At 57.9% G+C, this 15,825-nt stretch overlaps 1 protein-coding gene across 5 annotated transcripts in view; it reads right to left on the bottom strand.

Moving 5' to 3' along the window:
* ZMIZ1 (zinc finger MIZ-type containing 1) overlaps positions 1–11,183 on the bottom strand; it is a 232,646-nt gene extending 221,463 nt beyond the window's left edge. For 4 of the 5 annotated variants that reach the window (XM_032312598.1, XM_032312602.1, XM_032312599.1 and 1 more), the window contains exon 1: positions 10,824–11,181. The gene's annotated coding sequence lies outside the window, so the exon portion shown is untranslated. Of the gene's footprint in view, positions 1–10,823 lie in introns of all 5 variants that reach the window. The other variant, XM_032312603.1, reaches the window with a different exon arrangement.
* Between the last annotated feature and the right edge of the window lie 4,642 nt (positions 11,184–15,825).

Raw genomic sequence — 15,825 nt, 5'->3', positions numbered from 1 at the left:
GTCCCCAGAGGCATGCAAGTCGACACCAGAAGGTACTCTGTGGGGATGTCGTGAAGGGGGCACAAGTCATCTGGGTAACAGGCATCAGAGGAGGTGGCTGCCAAGCTCCCTGCAGTCTTGAGAATTAAAGGTCCCCGAGTACCAGGAACGTTGGCATCAGGAGCCCTGTCGGGACAGGCGGAGGAGGTGATCACATGACCCGGCTGCCTCCGGGGAGCTGGCTGGGAGGGGAGCCAGCCATCAGGTAGGAAGCTCGGAGAACTCTGGGACCCTCGAAGATTCCACACCCCAAAGCGGCTCCACTGCCCCTGGAGGGATCAGCCCTGAAGCTGAAGCTCGAGTTAAACTGCCGGCCTCAACCCAAGCTACGTTGGCAGGATCAGAACGCCGTCCTTCTGCAGAAAATCAACCCATACTGAACTCACAGCTTCGGGGAAGTTCCCTTTGCAGCCACGGCCCCATGGCCAGACACCAGGCAAAATATCACACCTGAGGTGTCCCTTTTTCTTTCGGGATCAGAAGCACTCAGGGGTCCTGGAGCTCGGGGGGCACTGAGCAAACCGGGTACAGAGGTGGAAGGCCAAGGAGGCCTCCCCTCACCCTGGCCCCCGACGTGCTCACGGCAGTTACAGAGCCCACTCCTGAGGACCCCAGAAAGTCAGGAACACGAGGGCTATGAGCCAGGGAGGCAGTCATCCACGGTGGGCTTGCCAGCATGGGAGCTCCCCCAGCTCAGATCCCTCCCCAGGGCCTCAGACTGCCTCTTGCCGCTAACAGCAGCAGGGCTCACGAAGAATTCATACCAGCCAGGCATCCTGAGTGTAGACAGTGCTCCTCTGTATGTAAATACCAGTGAGCCCCACAGCCCTAGAAGAGGAAATATGAACCCAAGAGAGCAGGATAAACAGGCAGTGCAGACAGCAGGGTGGGGAACTGCTCTCCCAAGCCAGAGGACGTAAGCCCTAAACCAGACCTGCCCAGCCTTCCTAGAAGATGTAGCGGGTGGGGACTTCCTCCCTTCACTTAGTCCCTAGCTCGTTGGGGACCATGACTGCGGAAGCTCTGGTACACATCTCTGGGGCACTTGCAGAGGACAAGACTAGACGGTTCCAGCAGTGCACTCAGCTAGCACAGGAGGCCATCCCTTGGGCCCGCTCCTCACCCCCCAGCCCCCGTACCAGGAACTGTGTCCTAGGGGACTGCCACTGATAGTGACCTTATTCAGGTCCCTTGTCCTCCCTTGGCCTTGATGCCCTCCCCAGGACGATGTCAGGCTGGATCAGAAGCAGGAGTTGTGAACACAGATGCCTCCATGGAGAGCGCGGTGACTCCAGTGAGTCGCAACAGAAGAGTCTGCGGGCAGGAGGTGGGGCAAGACGGCACAGCAGTCCTGTTCCACTCAGGGGCTAGGGCGATTTTAGACCCCTGGATGAAGGTCATGATTCTTACACTGCTCTTGGGTGTCCAAACTGATTAAAGAATAGAAGTAAAGCTGTGGATCATCTCTCCGGACAAACTTGGACTTGCAAAAGTATGCATGTGGGGGTAGGGGTGTGTGGCCCTGGCAGGGTGAGCACGAGGCTCTTCCTGCTCTGATAGCTGCTCTGTCTTCGAGGCTCATCTCTAGGGACATGGCAGAGGTCCCACCCCTCTGCCAAGCTGGCCTGGCTTTTGGGACTGCCCAGCCACAGACAGATTTGTGGTCTCGTAACAATAAAAGAAGAGGAGGCCAGAGAGTGAGACAGAAGACTGTGGGTTTAAGGGGTAGAAGTCAGAGGGCACTGCCAAGAGAGCTGGCGGGAGGGGCGGGCGGCGCTCAGCAGAGGCAGCAGGGGCAGGGGCAGGGGACAGGGGACTCTGTCCATGTGAAAGCTGCCCTCGACTTCCCCACTGTGCACAGCCCCTCTGGGAAGGTGGTTCTTGGGCAGGGAAACCAACCAGGGGACCAAGTCATCAATGCCAGAGCAGGAAGGGACCGCATGGGGTATCTTCAACAGCTATTTGCATAAAAAAGGAAGGTGGGAGGAGGGTCTCCTCTTTTGGGCACCACTGAGTGAGGCAAAGGGCTGGCAGGGTCCCCGGGAGAAGGAGGCTGTGCTCTGCTGTCCTTCCTCTGGCAGACTGTGGTTCCTGACAACCCCCTCTGGGAAACCCTGATGTGGTTTCAACTCTCGATTTTCAGGTGAGGAAACTAAGGCCCAGAAGGGTCGGTCATTGGCCTGAGGTCCCACAACCCATGACGTGGTTGACAAGGCCCAGTCTTTCATGCTCTCCTTTTCTCCATGTGGGAAGAAAGTGGTATCCTCCTTCTGGCCTTGCCTTACAGGGGAAGAAAGAGAGGTTTGCAGGTAGGAACCCAGATGTAAATCTCCACCTTGGAACACGCTGGCAAGGGGAACAGACCTCCCTGGTAGGGTGAATTGAAAGGAACTTGATTAAATGTTACGGAGGGCCTCTTAGAGATCACCTGCTGGCCCTTGCTGCTACAGAGGGGAGACTGCAGAGAATGGCAGAAGGAGGCTGAGGGTCAGGAAGTCTGGATGCCAGGTCCAGCCATGCTTGGCCCTGAGGTACCAGGGGACCTTGAGCAACCCACCTGACCTGAGTCTCCTGTGTAAGTTTGAGGACCTGTTTCTTGAGCATTTACTATGTGTCAGGTGCTGTAGGAGCTCCATTTTCACAGCCTGGGGGAAGGTGAAATGAAACTTTTTAAACCATGAAGAAGTGTGTGTTGCAGACATGGAGACGGGAGTTGGAGAAGTTTAACAGAACCTGCCCCAAGTCACAGGACCAGGAAGAGTGGAGCTGAGAAATGAACGCCAGGCAGTCTAAGCAGAGCCTCAAACAAAGTAGTAGCCTGAGAAGTACTGGCTGTTGGATGTTTCTGGTAGACGCTGGGAAGTTGTTTTAAAGCTGTAAACAACAGCAGGAGCACCAAAACATGATAGCAATAGAAAATTCCACCTCTACCCACCCACCCAGACAACTCAGCCTCCCTGGTGCAGGGGAGCCAAGTTGCTGTGGGACCTGTAGCCGGTCCCTCTACCTCTCTGGGCTTTGGGTCTCTTCAACTGCCAGATGAGAAGGCTGGAAAGTCCTCCCCACTTGCAAATGCCAAGTGAGGGATTCTGAACCCTTCCCAGAGGACTCCCTGCCCCATCTGTCCCTCAGCCACAGGGCTGGCTGGTCATGGCCAAGGGCCAGGTTTCCCAGCTTTGGTCTATCAGGGGGCAGGGTGGGGGTTTAGGTAAGGGCCTGTGGACAGGGTGAGGTCCAGGCCCTCAGCATCTTCTCCCTTGTCCTAAGCCTGCTGGCTCTTCCTCATTTGCTCTCACCTGGGCCTGACGCATGTGATTCCCAGGGATGGCCAAGGGGGCTCCTTCCCTGCTTCTCCATACGCAGAGGAAATGTTAGCAGGAAAAGGCTGTGGGCCATTAGCCCTCGAAGGACAAAAGTCAGCACTAGGATGTCTGGGTGGAGGTAGGGGACAGGCAAAGGAAGCCACCCATCTTCTCGGACTGAGCAGGCTTTGGGCAGATAAGAAACTTTATATCCTCCAAGAGGGTTTTTTTATTTTACTTCCCTCCAATCTACAATGCAACTAACCCACAATTACCTTTTAAGAAACACATTGCCAGATGGAGTGCTAATGCCTGTCCCCTCCCAGATGTGTAGGATCAGGGAGTACTTCTGAAAAGCCCCATGCTTATTCCTCACCCCGAGAGCTCAGAAATGTACCCCATCCTCCCCAGGCTCGTCTGGTCCTTCCCAGTGAAAGATGGAAGCGCATTTACCCATGAGCTCCAAAGCGTGGCTAACGGGGCTGTGCCCGGCCAACAGTAGATGCTCAATAAATGTTTAATGAGCTAATGGGCTGGACAGACAGGGTTCCAGGCCTGGCTGTGTCACTAATTCACTGCTGCCCTTAGATACGGCTGATTCTTTCTTCCCAGACCTGGGTTTCCTGGGTTAGGAAAGGAAGGGTCAGACCAGGTGAGCCCTACCGCCCCTCAGCTCTGTACTATGTGCTCGGAGCCAGGGAGCGTCCAGAGTGGAAGGAGGTTTTGAACCCCTCTCCCTGCTGCTCTAGGGCCACGTGGAGGACAGGATGGGACTGCTTGGTGGGAACTTCCCCAACAGGGGTTTTGAAGGTATCACAGCCACCCCACCCCTTCTCCTATAAGCACCAACCTCTGAGTGGATGACTGAAGTTTTGGGAAATGCGGATGGGAGTAGGGCAGGAGAGAGCACAGGGACAGGGTGCAAGTTTCATTTAAACCAGACACCAAAAGAATAATTTTGGGAGAGCCTTTGAAAGTACAAAGAAACTGTCTTCTAATACACACACACCCCCCATCAGAATAGCTGTGCCATTTTCTGGCAAAGCACTCATCCGCATTGACTTGGACCCTCTAGGAGATCAAGAATCTGGGACAGGGGAGGAAGAGAAAAAGCCCCCCATGTCTGAGAGCCCTAGGAGAGATGAGCCTGAGTCCTCAGCAGCAATCTGGGCCAGCACAGGTGACATCATGTGTGTGAGGGCGTATAGATCCATACATATGTATGTATGGGGGGGGTGGTAATGCCAACTGGGGAGCAGGCTTTGGGACAAATGAAGCACCCCTAGCCCCAATCTTTGGGGTAGACTTCTCTGTAGGGTTCACAAGTCCTATACAATTCTAGACCTGCCCTGAAGTCTCCAGGGACAAAGATCTGGGTCTGCAAGACCCAGACACCCTGCCCCTACCAGCCACTGAGGGCCGGGGCCACTCCCTGCCCACTGCAGAATTCTGTGACCCCCTCTATACAGTGAAGGGTTGAAGTCGGATGATCCTAAGGGCCATGCCTGCTCCCACAGTTCGCGGTACCAAGGCTCTAAAGAAAAGTGCAACACCTACCACCACTCAGGCCCCCACCCTAGAGAACTTGAAAAGGAGTCCCCTGTCCCCAGATGGCTGTCTAAGGCTGGGGCTGGGGCAGAGCGGAGTCCCCACACCGTCTGGCCTCAACAGCCTGCCACGGCTGAAACCTTCAAGTGGTTACAATTACAGCCGGGCTAACAGGATTAGGGGAGCATTGAAATCTAAGAAATCTAATTAGCTCAGACACCCCGGCCTCCCCCAGCATGATCCTGCAGTAACCCCGGCAGCTGGGCCTGACAGGCGGGCCCCAGGGCCCTCCTGGGCTGCAGTCATTACCTGTGCAGGTGTGCCAGGCTGGGCCAGGCTTCCTGGGGAGGTACAAGCTCAGCCTGCGAGGCTGCATCCTGCTTTGTACCCCTCCAGCGACGGCCTTGTCCTGTTGTGGTCCTCAGCTGAGCTCCAAGCACCAGGCACAGGGACATGGGCAGCAGGAGGGCTGCATCTGGGGGTAGGAGGGACCCAAGAGCGCCCACAGGGCGGCCACCCCACGTAGCCGGAGGACTGACTCAGCCAGAGGAGGGGCAGGCTGAGTCAATGCCTGTATCTATAGAAACCATCACAGTCCAAGGAAGAGCCTTGGGCCGCACAAAGACCTGGGGCCTGGAAACATCTCCTCTTCCTGCTCTAGGGTCAGGGAGGGGGTTGGAGCCCACGCACAGACACATGTGTCCTAGCAGTCACAGCAGCATCTGGGGCTCAGAGCAAGCTCGACTTTAAGATACTTTGCCAAAAGAAAGGGGCATGGCTGCAGGGGGCGGGGGGCAGGTACAGGTAAGCCCATGTGGGACCCTTCCTGTTTCTGGCTCTTCCCCCCTTAACCTCAGTTCCCAGGTCTCCATCCCGCGGGGTCCACACCGACTTCTGCACCCGTGCTTGGTGGACTGGGAGGGTGGCTGCAGTGTCCTATTTCTGGGGCCTGGGGCTGAGTCCTGGCTGAGCTACAGGTCATCTTACCTCTCTGCAACTTGATTTTCTTGTCTGTTAAGTGGGGGTAATTCCAAATCGCAGCTAGCTTCCACTATTGTTGCTGGAGTGCTGTAAATTTGGAGAGTGCTTCTAAATCCTCCAAGTGCCATACACAAAGGCAAGGGCCCGTGGTTATTCCTGTCATGCGCCCCATGGCAGGGAGCCAGCTCGTAGTGGTTAATTATTTATTTGGACTGATCTTCCTGCCCTTACTGGCTGCAAGCTCCTAAGGAACAGGAACTGTCTTACACATTCTGAGTGTCTCACAGGCCATGATCCTCACAACAGTGGACTCTTAGGAATTATCTGTGGCACCAACGCTGGGCCCCTGACCCGACCCCACTCCCATCACTTAGCTCCTTCCTTCTCCTCATACGCAATCCAAGGAGAGAAAAGTATCAAGAGGCAGACCAGGCCTATACACTGACAGATCAAACTGAGTCCCTCAGTCGGACCCTTTCTCACTCCCGGCAGCTCCTTTCCAATAACAGTTGAAAGTAGCCGTTAGTAGGATCTGCTTGAGCACTAGTCTTCAATCTGTGATCGTTCAAGAAAGGATGAGTCTGTGATCTGGTGGACCCGCCAACACCTCAAGCCCAGAGTGAGGGTCAGGAAGAGATGATTTCCAGAAAGCATGCCATGCAATAGAGCACACTGACAGAGCTGTCCACTGAAGGCAGAAGCTGCTTGGAGTGGTGAGCGCCCTGTGACAGGGGGCATGCAAGCCAAAACTGGATATAAGCTGCCAAGGAAGTAGGCTTGGGAAAGCAGCTTTTTGGAAAATGCTACTAACTCCCCTAAGGAAACACCTTTGTGCTCCATTCTGCACCTAGAGCCCACCAGGCCTTCAGAGGACACGGGCCAAGGGCTCCACTACTCACATCTGCCTCATCCCCACAGCCAAGTGGGATCAGGGTTGTTCTGCCTTTGGACCCATTTTAAAGATTAGGAGGCTGAGTCCCAGCAGGGTGAATCCACTGGCCTAAGGGAGCCAGCCTCCTGACACTCCTCCACCATCTCCTCAAGCACTGGGAAAACCCCAAAATCAACGAAGGGTTTCCTGGAGTCTTACCAGAGCCTGCGCATGGGACTGATTTACTCAGCCTCTCTTGATCCTCCCTGAGGACAAGGCCCAACCTCAAAATCACCCCTAGAGTTTACAGCGTAGGCAAGCCCTGCCTCCCTCCCCTCACTTTGTCAGAGGCCCTAGGGACAAAGAGCTTCCCCTCAGAGGGCGTGGACAGAGGCCACTGTGTCCTGCTGAGAGGTCAGAGCAGTCACCAGGCAAGGCTGCAGCGGGGTCCGGAGTAATTACTGCAGCCTGGCCTTTGTTGTCCACACAAAACCCGAGGAACCTCATAAAGATGAGGCTGTGATAGGAGCCCAGCAGAAGCCCTCGGGAGCAAAGTTATGAATGAAAACGTATGGGACCCAGTCACAACCTGGCAGGCCTCGCTTCCTGGTTCCATGACAGAGTGCCCAGAGAAGCTTCCGGAAATTAACTTGTTGGTGCCCAAATTTCTTACTGCGATGCTTCACCCTGAGGTAAGGGTCATGGCTGCTTGTTTGGACACTAGCCAGGGCCTGAGAACTCCGTATCCGTGGCGTCACACATGGGTACTCTTGAGACACGATTCTCAGGACACGGTAGGCCTCAGAGTGCCTTCCTTCCTTATCTACCCCCCATCTTTGTCAATCAGGGGAAAAAGTGAAGAGTGCAGCTCTTCTCAGAGGAGCCTTCCCTAGGCGATTTTCCAGGATGAATCGCCAGCGGGCACCTGTCCTATATGGGGGCACACCTCTGGGGGCCAGGTACGAAAAGAGTGTTGTGTTACTGTTGTGAGGGGAGTGTGTGTGTGTGTGTGTGTGTGAGAGAGAGAGAGAGAACCTGTGGTTCTGTGGTTAAACCCCTCAGTCTCTGGCCGTGAAAGGAACGAGGATCCTCCTCTCTTCTTTCCTTAGGAGGAAAAAGGGACATACTGTCCCCAACCAAGAAGCCAGACATCCCTTCTTTGCAAAGACAGGGTTAGTTATCAAAGCTTCCCAGAAGTCAGGCAATTTCTCGTTCCCAACTCTTCTCTGTGAGCCATATCCCAAATGCCTCAAAACCCCAATCCAAAAACGATTTAAAACTCTTGAAAACTCCCTACTTCTGAGCGCCCCCCCCGCCCCCACCCCCTCAGCTCCAGTCCCTGCCACCAACTCTCCAAAGTCTAAGGTTTTTAGATTTACATGTGAAAACAGCGTTTCATAACCTCGTGACTTGGGACAAGGAGATGCTTCTTTTTGGGAAAAACAAAACCCAACCGAAATCATAAAACTTAGAAGAAAACACCATCTCCCTCCAGATGCATTCCCTTGGCCCCAAAGTCACACGTGCTCTGTGGCAGATAGGGCTTTCAATGTGTCTTTTGTCTGATGCTGGTGTTTCAACATCCTCAACTTGATGAGAGAAAGGTCAGCACAAGGCTTGGGGCATTCACAAACCACACCACCAGGGCCAGGCAGTGGGGAAGCAAGGGGCCAGGAATTCCCCCCCACCCCAACCACCACCCCACCCTAACTTCTGCTCTGGATCTCCTCAAAAAGCAGCCAGGACAGAAAAAGCTAGGTGCTCGCCCCCTGGTCTAAACTTCCCTGATATCTTGCAAACAACTTTTAAACTCCCGGGACCATACCAACGCCAGCGAAGTCAAGTCCGAATTCAACGCCAGCCAAGCTGCCCATTGTCCAACCACAGCGCCTGCCTCTTTATCTCTACCTTCAGAAAAACAATAATAAGCAAACGCAGGCACCTCTGGGAACAGCCTCTGGCCTCCTGCCCTGCCCTGTGTAACCAGCCTGTCCTCACACCCACAGGAGAGGAGGAGACAGCGCCGGTTAACCCTCTGGTCTACCAGGCTCTGTTCCCGGGTTGCAGCAGGGAGACAAACTGTTGCTCAAGAAAATCCTCCAGAAAACCCTTGGCACCAGGAGGCAGCTCCCTGCGGCTTCTGCCCAGCTCCGAGCCCAGGGCTTCCACAGTCAGCTTCTCACTGCCCTTTTAAATCTGCAGGGTTGGGCTCTACTCTTCCCATGCCCGGGGCTGTCCACCCAGGGGGCTCCAAACGGCCATGGCAGAGCCGGGAGGAGGAAAAGACTGGCCGAGCAGTGCCCTCACCCTGCCAGCCCGGCCGCCAGCTTCTTGGAGGACCTCTGAGAGAACATTTGTTTGGGCTGCCAAGTTAAATCTTCCTCCCTCATGTCAAGGCATTGGAAAAGCAGTCAGGGGAGAGGAGAAGGGGGAGAGTGGGGAAGGAGCAGCGGGAGGGAGGGAGGGAGGAAGAGAGAGAGAGGCAGGCAGGCAGGCAGGCAGCTCTCAGAGCCCCAGTTACTCGGGCACTATCCAAGGAAGCAGCCCGCGGCTCCGGAGCAGGAGCAGCCTGAACTCGGGACACCCAAGGAGGGGCCGAGCCTCCAGGCCTCCAGGGTCAGGCGCAGGGTGTCAGTCGCTCAGTGCCCCAGCCTCGGGAGAGGCCCTCGCTCTGTGCCCATATAGAGGGGCCAGGTGGGAAGGGAAAGCAGAGGAAGAAAAAGTTTGCGGCAGGTAGAGGGGTAAGGGCTGGGCGGCCCCGCTGTCGGGCTGTCCCCCAGGGAGGGGTGGGGGGCCCGGGCCAGCTGCCCTGGCCCGCTCCCGCCAGCCCGCCCTCCTGCCCGGGTTGTTTACATTCCTGGAGTGTCTTTTAAACCCAGGGCTGAGGCTGACTCTCGGCCTTCTCCGGCGGCTCCGGGGCAGTCTCCCGTGAAAATCTGCTGGCGCACAATGGCCGGGAAGGCGGCCGCCCCTCGCCCGCGCCCCCGCTGCTCCGGGGCGGGGAGCCTGCCCTCCGCACCGCGCCCTCTCCCCGCCCGCCTGGCTTCCTGGACAGATGTCCCCGGCGAGGGGGCGACGCGCGCCCGCTGCCCGCGCCCCAGACGCCGAGGCCGCGCTCCCCACTGTTCTCTCCCCAGCCCAGACGCCAGGAATGTGAAACAAGCTTCCAGAGCCCGCCCCCCCACCCCAGCTCCGGCCCCGGCCCGGCCCCCCAACCTCCGCCCCGGCCGGCCTCTCACTCCCCCGGGGCAGCCGCCGCCGCCGCCGGAGACGGAGAGGAAGAAAGAACACGGAGAAATTACTTTCGTATTTGCAACGCGCGCGCGCACACACACGCACATCTTCCCTCTGGGCTCCCCTTCTGGCCGGGGCAGCCCCGTCCGGGCGACGGCCTTAAGGCCCCTCGGGCTTCTCAGGACCTACGGGAAGCCCCAAACACACACCCCTTCGCGTTCCCCGCTAGTACCGTGCGCCGCGTCTCCCCGGGCAATTCACACACGAACAACTTAACCGCGCCTCCACCTCCCATTTACAAAAGTGTGTGTTTTGCCTGGAAATTCAGATGCACAACTTAGCACCACTACCCCTTGCCACCCCGAAATCCAGCGCCGTCTCCGGCGATTCTCCTACACACAGGCGCACAACTTCGCGTCTCCCCGAAGGTGGTGAAGGAGACCGAGGTGGTCCTACCCGGGTCCTTCCCTCCCTGCCCGAATCCCGCTCCTGCCCGGGCGTTCAGAACGAGGGCTGGAGGCGCACCGGCAGGAGGCGGGCACAGGGTCCGCGCGCGCACAACCTTACTCACGCCCCGCACACCCGAAGATCCTCGGCCCCCGCGCGCAGCCCAAGCCGGCTCCGCGCAGCCGGGCGTTCGCCGGTCGCCTGGGCCTCGTCCCCGGGCCGCCGAGGGGAGCGCAGTGGAGCTCGGCCGCCGGCCGCTCGCCCGGCTTGCCTGGCCCCGGCAGACCCTTCAAGGGATAAGCCCTCAGCGCCCAGCGCCCCACGCTCGCACCCCAAGAGTCCGCGGGGAGCGAGAGGAAGGCCCGGGGCAAGTGGGCGCCCGGGTCTGGACCCAAACTTACCCGGTGCTGCGAGCGCCGCTGCAGCCGCTGGAGGACGCGCCGCTGCCGCCGCGGCCGCTGCCGGGCAGGCCCGGCTCGGGCCGGGAGGAGCGCTACGAGGGCGCCGAGAACGGCTCCGCTTCGGCTCCTGCTCCGCGCCGACCGGGGCTGGGGTCACCGCGCTGCGCCGGCGCTGCTCGCTTGCTCCGCCGCCGGATCGCTGCTCGCCCGCCCGCCGCCCGGTCGCCTGCTCTCCCGGGCGCCCGCCGCCGCTCGCTTTTTTAATGTCCACAGACAGTGAAAAGGAACTCGGCGTTAGGGGGTGAGTAAGTGAATCAACTCGCCCGGAGCCGAGCAAGTTGAAGTGTCAGATTACATTGGCTATTCTATTTCCAAAGGGCCCCGCGCCGCCGGCCGCCCGCAAAAGCAGGTACGGAACTACGGACGGAACGGAGCTACGCGGCACAGCCGCCGCCGCCTCCAGCGCTCGGCTCCGCTGGGCTCGCGCTCTCTCAGCGCTCTCGCCGTTCACTCTACCTCTTTCCTTTTCGCCTCTTTCTCTCCCTCGCCTTTCCTGTCCCTTCTTTTGCTTTTTCTTCCCCGCTCCTTAGTCCAGGCCCTCTCCAAGCTTTCCCCCCTCTGTGGCTCGGAAGAGCTTCGCGCGTCACCCCCCACCAACCCCGTCACTCACCTCCCTTTTCTCTCCCCCTTCTTCCACTTCTCCCTTCCCGCCCCCACCTCCCCGCTCCTGCAAGTTTAGAGTAGGAGAGAAATGCTGAGCCTGGGAAGGGACCACATTGGGGAGGGGGGAAAACCACCCGGCACCCACGGTACCCCCTTGGTTAGCGCGCCCGGGACTAGCGTGCACTTGGGGCTGTGAACGCTGTCAGGTAACCTATTTGGGGGTAATCTAGTTGCTAGCAAGGATTGCCCAAGCGTTCCCCTGGAGGTGACTTTTGGGGTTGTTCCGAAAGCCCAGGGACTGACTGGTGGGGAGAGTAGAGGAACCCCCCCAATACACCACAAACACCGTCACCACCAAGGGCGACGTTGGGGGAGGTTGGAGCGCGGTGTCCCCGACAACCGGGATGGACCCGGACGCAAGGTCTGACCCTGGCACCCTGCGCGATCCGGAGGCCGGCGGGTCCCCGAGGACCGTCGAGTGCGCCCAAGGCCCAGTGCACGTGGGTGGGATGGGGGCGCCGGGACCCAGGCCCAGTTCTACGTTGGGGACTGCGCACTGCCCCAAGGGCCACGGAGAGGGATGGCACTCACAAGGTGCAGCGGGGTGCACCCACTCGCGGGGTTCCCCTTGCGGAGCCACCCACGAGAGCATTTAAGTGCGCACCCACCTTGGCTGACGTCCACTGCCACTCACACGGAAACTCCTACACAAACAGCACACACACTCGCGCCCACACTCAGTTTTACAAACACACTTCCACACGTGCGCACACACAAACACGCACATACGTACACTTTCCCTCACAAATGTACCCGTGCACACGGCCATAGCCACCGCATTTACACATACGCAACTGCACGCAGACACACACATCGCCGTACAACCAAATGCACTCCAAAAAAAAAAAAAAGAAAGAAAGAAACATTCCCCCGTGCATGAAATCCTTAAGCTCACGTACACACACAAACCCATATCCTCCTCCCACTCTCTCTTTCACACCCAGAACTACCCCCCACCACCGCTTGTGATTTGCGGCAACCCTCAGTCCCAAATCATAATCGGCGCCCGCGCGGCGCGGGTTGGACACACACACTCGCGCGCACGCAAGCACTCTCCTCCCTGCACAGGCGGGGGAGGCTTCAGCCGGCGCCCGCTTCGGATTCCAGGTGTGGCGGTAGCTCCGCGCTCCGTGTTTTGCAGCCTGCCGCGGTGTCGGAGGCGAGGCGAGGAAGGGAGCTGGAATAACAAAGGCAAGTTGGGGAGAGCGCAAGGGGGCGCAGCCCGGGCAGGGCCGCGGGGGGAGCCCTGCATTGCCTGGGCTTTGCAGGCTGCGAGGGTCTCGGGCGCCAGAAGCCGGAGGTGGGGGGGTGGGGGTTGGTGAGGGTCGAGGGGCGGGGCCGCGGCGTGACGTCAGAGAACAATGACACCGCCGGGGGCGGGTACCCGGAGGCAGCACGGGCGGGGGTCTCCCGCGGGAACTGAGACTAGCGGAAGATGTCCAGGACAGGCTAGGGCCATTGCCTGATTGACGAGGCCCGCCTGGGAGCGCGGACGTGCCACGCAGACTCGAGGATCGTCCAGGCCTCCTGGGCAGTGATCAGCGCCGACCCTGGGCCAGCGTGAGGAGCAGGCCAGAGTACCCTCCCCCCTCACCCTATTTAAAAACATCCTTCAGTGGGCATCTCTGACCTCGGCTTGAACTCCTTCAGGGCCGGCTAGATCACTCCTTCCACCACCGAGGGAAAGGAAGCAAAATGAATTTGCCAGCCCTGAATTCATTCTCAAGGCTTCGCTAGTCTGACAGCCCGTGAACTCAGCTTGGATTCCTGAGGGCTTAGAGGGCGGCAGCTGAGGTCCACAGGGGCCTGGGAGGGGATGCCAGGAACCTGCTTGATACTCCCAGGGGAAATTCTGCCGCCCCGAGGCCAGTAGGTGCACGGGAAGGCGCTCCTTTCCTTTCCGGGGCCTCAGTCTTTAGACCTGTCACATGGACTGTTACCAAAATGCCGTTTCTGCACAGGTGGCAGATGTGTACCCCTGGGGAAGGTGGATGGGATGAGAACCTTCCAGACCTCTCAGGACACCAGAGGAGCATGGTACAGTACATTCCTGTGGGAGTACATTCCTGACCCCTTCCCCCTCAGCCTCTGGGCGGCCCAGGACCCTAAGTCAGGACATGGGGGTAGCTCCAGAACCCCCTAAAAGCCTGACCTAGGGCTGGAAGGTGTAATTCAGCTGGCTGAGTGGTGGCTGGAGCCACAACTGCTCCTTCTGGGAAATCTATAGCATCGCAATAGCCAGAAAGCTCCCAGCCCCCCACACCACCCCAGGTCCAAAACCTCAGGATGTGGAGATTCCGGGTTTAAGAGTCTGGAGGGCAAGAATCCAGCCTCAGCCAAGACCTAGATGGGTCAGGATGGGTCAGGATGCTCTCCTTTCATCATTTCTGTCCAAATTCCTCACCAAGTGACAAGGGTTCCCCACCTCCAGGAAATGGAGAATGGAGGCAGCCTTGGGGATGATCACTTGTGTTCAAAACTCCTGTCCAGAAAATCCCCCCGCCCACTAACTTACATCTGAAAATTAGCATGCTACTGCAGAGAGCAGAGGAGCCAAGCCCAGGATACAAAGAAGGCTTGAGCGAAGGGTAACTTCAGCTCTTCTAGCTGGGCAAGCATGATAAGATGGCAGCAAGTCTGAGATACCGTACCTGGGCTCTGGGTCTGCCCAGGCATCCCGGGGATCCTGGCCTCCAGTCCTTGGGACTCAGGCCTTTGCTGTCTCTATTCATCCTTCAGAGAAATAACAAGGCTGACTGGATCCCTGTGGAGTCTTGGAAGAAGTTATGACTTATTTAGTACCTACTGTGTGCTGGGTACTATGGTAAGGGCCTCTTAGCATGAGCATATTGAATTCTCATACTGCCTTGAGTTAGATGCTCTATTACCATCTCCCCTTCAGAGCAAACTACACTTGGAGTCCCTTGGTCAATCAGGATTCAAACTCGGGCTCTCGTTAACAATGTTTCCTGTTGACATTTTAGCCCAGTTCTGCCTCCTCATCCATAGACTCTCTGTGTGGTCCCAGACAAGTTGCTAGCCCTCTCTGGGCTTCTTTAAACCAAGGTTCAGGTCTCATGGCAGTGGCTGGGCCTCTTTGGGGATTATGTGTCCTGAGCCTCCACCCTCCTGACCCTGGCTTCTGTGTGCCTAGAGAGCTGGGGGTGAGGCAGAGGGAAAAGTGCTTTCACTTCCCAGCCACTGAGAAGACAGATATCACTCAGGCAACGCAGGGCCGAGAAATCACATGGCTCTGGAGGCAGCTCAGTGCACGGGGCAAACCTGTGTGTGCCAGTGCAGGGTCCTGCCCCACCTATCTTCAGAGTAGACTTACATTTTATTAATTGCCTTGCCTTCCAGGAACCATGAGCGGGAAAGAAGGCCATGGCTTAGGCCTAGGCCTGGGGAGCGGGGAGCCAGGAGGTCCAGGAGGCCGGGAGGAAGGCAGTGGGAAGAGGCTATATGTCCTGGGGGGAGCAGAGAACCCGTACAGGGTATAGTGACTATGGCCTCCTGAGCTGGAGGCCCTCAGTGGGCTGGGAAGCAGGGAACCAGCACATGTGGGGGTGCCAGGACTGCCTTCTCTGTCTCCAGGATTCACCCTTGTCTCCCCGAAAGGGAGCCTAAGGACTAAAAGGGCCGGAGAAATGTCACCTTGTTGAGAGCTTCCTGTTTCCCAGGCATTTCTCATTCCATCCTCTGCATAAGCCAGAAGGTATAATTCCCCACTGAGGACAAAGGCTCAGAGAGGTTAAGTAGCCTGCTTAAAGTCTCACAGTTATTCCGTGGGTGGGGCTGGACCTCAGGGTTGAGAATGAGGACTTGCCTTCATTCATCACCAGGCCATGGTACAGACAAGGTGACTTTCTGAGCCCTCTGGGGTGGATGGGGGAAGGACTCATCTGCCAGGGGATGATCAGGTACCCTCCCATGGTAGTGGGGTCATGGGGAGTAGATTCAGTCTTCACACCCTGGTGGATCCAGGAGGCACCTGGTCCTTGCCCAGCTCTGAGGCAACTGTGTTTCTAGAGGTGGGTGATTGGACCCAGCAGAGAGTAGGTGTGCCCCTCATCATAGCAGGGACCCCTGGGATGCCTCCTCTCCCTATGACAGTCAGGTTGCCCACTCCATTCTCTGAGGCTGCACCTGCCCAGCCGCCTGGCCTTGGCTCTCCAGATCTTTCCAACAGGTATGCCATCTTCTCAGTTCCCATCATGGCTCTCTGCCCCATGGTTCCAGACCCAGCTCAGCCACCACTCCCTTCTTCTGCTGGGAGGCC

Source organism: Mustela erminea, chromosome 14, assembly GCF_009829155.1.
Source record: "Mustela erminea isolate mMusErm1 chromosome 14, mMusErm1.Pri, whole genome shotgun sequence".
Classification (NCBI taxonomy): Eukaryota; Metazoa; Chordata; class Mammalia; order Carnivora; family Mustelidae; genus Mustela; species Mustela erminea.
Note: the sequence above shows the minus strand (reverse complement) of the source record. Positions and strands in the feature narration are given on the sequence as shown.